Below are 4,707 nucleotides of genomic sequence, written 5' to 3'. Positions count from 1 at the left end.
GGAGGTCATCTGCAAAAGCCATTGCAGACATAGAGCTTTCATGCAACGGAACACCTACACCTAACTCATTTAAGCGGTAGATTAAAGGATCAATTATACAATTGAACAGGAAAGGAGAAAGAGGGTCGCCCTGCTTAATACGTCTTCTCAATGGCACACGGACATTATCTGAAATACCCCCGCAAGTGTAAGTGGTGGTACAGTTTACATATAAATGTTTAACTATGTTAAGGATACGTGGAGGAACTTTACGAGCCTCTAGGGCACTGAAAATTGCCGAGTGAGATACCGAATCGAAAGCCTTGCGCAAGTCGAAGACTTACTGAAAAAAAAGGGCTTACGTTTAAGTTTGAGTAACCTCATTATACCTTGCAAAACGAGCAAGTTGGAAGATGTACTGCAATCTTCGGCAAAGCCGGACTGATATTTATGGAAATGGTTAGTGGCACTCAGCCGACATAGCAAGAGCTTAGAGAATAGCCTAAAGAGAACGGGGGAGACAGAGATTGGCCTAAAATCGCCTGCACCACCCGGATTGGATTTCTTAGGGATAAATACTGTCCTACTTTGTTTCATTTCCAGTGGAACAAGACCAAAAGCTAGCCAGTTATTAAGAATGTGGCATAAGATGCTAGGAGGTATTTTTAAAAGTTCAGAGGTTGGGACATTATCGGGCCCTGGAGAGGACTTTGAAGAAAGTAGTCTTATAGCGATAGCAACTTCTCCCTCCATGAACAGAGATTCATCAACCTCAAGAACGATTGACGATTCAAGTGGGGAAGAAAGTGGTGTAGAATAAGTGTTGAAAATTGGATCAAATTCTTTATGCAAGTCTGCCAGAGAACATGCAGCCGAGGAATCACCTATTAAAAGGTGATCAGCCAGAACTTTAGGACCTAAGTGGTAAAGCCTTTGGTGTTCAACGTACCGTAATCGCTTACGTTGACTTCTGTTTTGTGTGTGTGGAGTGTTAGGAGTGTGAGGACTGTTCTTATTTTTACTATTCGTTTTCTGTTTAACTCCAAAAGCTTTGTAGATGATGCGGAGATCATCCATGGAAATAGGACCTACTATTAGACGTGAGACGATAGCCTCATCTGTTATTTCAACCTCGCAGAGTGCGAGGCGCACTTCAGAAGCTGAGAGTTCAATAGGAGGGGCAGTTACCTCGCCTGAAAAGGACGGAAGAGCAGGGGGTGGGACCACAGTTTCAGATTTCAATAGCTCAAGTATGTCTTGATAACGACTCGTACGCCGAACCTGTGAAATTGAGGAGACTGTTCGGCTACTGAATACTTCATGGAGTGCTTCATTAATCCTTTTATGAATACCTATTTTTATTTCACGTTTTGCCAAAGCTATTAGCTCAGAGTCAGACCATCGACAATGAAAGTAAGACGGACCATCAAGATGATGGACTTCCCCTAGGCCAGTGTGAGTGGCCTTAAGCCTGGAAAGAATTTCTGAGTACCTGGATTGTTTGCGTATCTTCTCGATACTTTCCCTAGATCGGTACGGAAACTTTGTTGCTAGGACATCTATCATGGAATAAACTTCACCCAAGCCCAACTCGGCATAAGCCAATGTTTCTAATTCAGCTAGGGTCCATTGACCACTAGTTAAGTTGACATACCGACTCGTCGAAAGACCAGACGAGGGCAACACCGTTTGAGTGTCCACAGCGCTAGAGGCAGGAACCGAGTCCTGCACAGGGACGTCAGGACAACGCTCACGAGTACTGCAAGTTAAATCACCAAGGCTCTCGCCCTCGTCACGAGCCGTTAGAGAAGACGGGATGTCAACTGATATTGTACTATTATTCACTTGAGGTGGGTCAAAATCGTTGACCACCTCTTGTGAGGAAAGTTCAGCAGTTTGAGACTGCAATCGTGTAAGAGTAGTTCGTTTGCATTTTGAGACATGCGAGGACATATTTTTACTAGATGGTAGCTTCTTATGAAGACAATAAGAACATTGCCATAACTGGACATCATGCAAGGAATTATGTGTTTCAAGCTTAACTCTCGAAGTCAAGCGAGAATTACAGATATGACATATATATGCATCAATACTATAAGATACTGTATGTTCCATTTGGAAGTTGTAGCCACCGAGGGAAACCCAGCACGTTACCCGGGGCAACAGAAAAAAAAAAGATATGCAACACAAGCCGAGGCACACAGTACGAGACAATTTCTAAGCCTATTATGTGGATGGTGGTATGTGAGGTTGGTGGAGTAAAGGAAACCTAGCTCAAAAGTAGACACTTTCAGCCCCCCAAGCTGCTTTGTTATAAAAACAGGCGCAGCAACCTTAAACCTAACCTCGTTAAACCTCGTCCTCGTTAAAGGATTTAGAGTGTACTCATTTCAATTACGGGGCCTCAAAAGAGTCCCGTATTTTCATTTTTCGTCACTACCTCCCCGTGCCGGGAGTGGGTAATTTGCGCGCCTGCTGCCTTCCTTGGATGTGGTAGCCGTTTCTCAGGCTCCCTCTCCGGAATCGAACCCTGATTCTCCGTTACCCGTAACAACCATGGTAAGCAAGTAACCTACCATCGAAAGTTGATAAGGCAGACACTTGAAAGAAACGTCACCGGCTCGTGGCCATGCGATCAGCACAAAGTTATCCAGAGTCACCACACAATACGGGCCGAAACCCGATCGATCTTGGTCTAATAAAAGCACGCGTCGCCCAAAGAGCTTCAGGCTCACTGCATGTATTAGCTCTAGAATTGCCCCAGTTATCCAAGTAGGAAGAAACGATCTAAGGAACCATAACTGATTTAATGAGCCATTCGCGGTTTCGCCTTTGTTTGGCATGTACTTAGACATGCATGGCTTAATCTTTCAGACAAGCATATGATTACTGGCAGGATCAACCAGGTAATCGTTCAACTGCGCGTCCCGCCTGTCAAGCAGGCCGGACGCCGTTTTTGCGATGCCGAGGCCACCTTCAGGCGCCCAAGCACGCTTCGTTCTTGCAAAGAGTAGCACTTTGCACAGTCCGAGACGACGGCGTTCGAGCTCGCTACGGCGCCCTCCCCGAAGGGCCGGGTATCGCCACGCGGCAAGAAGCTCGCAACATTCTCGATAGACTGGTTGTGTCGACTCGATCACGGCTTGCGGTTTCTCTTGAGCCCGCAGCACAGGTGGACCGACCGACACTTGCAACGTAGCCGAGACGGCAAAGCCGCCAGGCGACGGGTCACGCCCGCGCCTTCGGCGCTTTCGTATTTGACTCGTCCGAGGACGATGCGGAACACAACTCGATATCGCGGAGAAAGCATCGTCCGACAACCAGCCCCTAACGCATCAAGCGGATGAGGCTGCAGACGTTAGCTGTGGGATCCACGGGTGCGATACCGGGGACACGCTTGACGGGCACGAAGCCCGCCGCATATCAAACACCCAGGTCGCTTTTGGGGGCGACTGCTCTCTGGGACCCCATATAATAGCAGCGATAAGTTCCCAAATCTCCATGGGGCCGTACTCGTGCCACTTTCGAAGAGCGTTTGGCGAAAATCGCGCCGCCTCGCAGCGCCGCGAGCGAGATGGAAAGCTTACGTCGGCAGCACAATGCCGAAGTCGTGAAAGCGCAGCGCGTCGACCGAATGCGCGAACGGCAATCTCTCGCCAATGGAAAGCGCGGTTTCCAGAACAGTCGCCTTTCTATCCCCCTACGGGGCCCCGCTAGCGCGGCCCTTTCGCCGTTTCCGAGCACGAGTGCGACCGGCGCGGGCGGCGTGCTCGACACCCCGGCTGACGCCGTTTCGGACTCTGTCTCTTCGCGCGCTCGCGCCAACGTCGCGGCAAAACGACGACCTCTGCGCGGTTCTTTCCCGGTTCCCGGCGTGCTATAGTGCAGCCCGCTGGACGGTGACGACGACTCGGTCGCGGCCGTGCGGTGGCTTGTACGCCAAAGTTGCGTGACGGGCGTCGAGCTCCCGCCGCGGCCCGGCTCACGTGGTTTCGGACTTCTGTCTCTTCGAGCGCTCGCGTCGTCGTGGGCACGATTCTCGACTGCGGAGCAGTGCGCGGACACCACCACGAACACGCGCAAGCCGAAAACGGCACTACGGTACAATGTCGGCCAGGGCCGTACGGCTCCTTATAAGAGCAGCGATAAGTGACCAGACCTCCACGGGGCCGTACTCGTGCGACAAGGCGGCGTACTGCGCCGAGCCGAGCGCCAATATTTGGCTTTGGCACGGCCGATTTGAGCTCTCGCGATCGCCGCGGTACCGCCGCTCACCGATTCAAGGCACGCTAGCGCGGCCCCTTCGCCATTTTCCGAGCAAGAGTGGGAAAAGCGCGGGCGGCGTGCTCGACGCCCCGGCTGACGTCGTCTCGGACTTAGTCGACGCCCCGGCTGACGTCGTCTCGGACTTGGTCGCGCTCACACCGCCCCGGCTCACGTGGCTCCGGACTTGGTCTCTTCGAGCGCTCGCAGCCAGGTCGGGGCCGACGCCGACGTCTGCGTGGGGCTTCAACGATTCCCGGCGCGACGCAATGCAACTGCGCGCAGGATGCCAGCGACTCCGCCGTGGCCGTGCGGCGGTGTATACGCAGAAGTTTCGTGACGGGTATCGAGCTCCCGCCGCCCCGGCGGACGTGGTTTCGGACTTTAGCGCTCGCAGCGATCTCGCGGCGATCGCTGACGTCTGCGCGGTTTCAGGCGTGCTACGATGCAGCAGTCTGCCGCACA

Source organism: Dermacentor albipictus, unplaced genomic scaffold (assembly GCF_038994185.2).
Source record: "Dermacentor albipictus isolate Rhodes 1998 colony unplaced genomic scaffold, USDA_Dalb.pri_finalv2 scaffold_15, whole genome shotgun sequence".
Classification (NCBI taxonomy): domain Eukaryota; kingdom Metazoa; phylum Arthropoda; class Arachnida; order Ixodida; family Ixodidae; genus Dermacentor; species Dermacentor albipictus.
The sequence above is the reverse complement of the archived record's forward strand: the minus strand, read 5'-3'. Positions refer to the sequence as shown.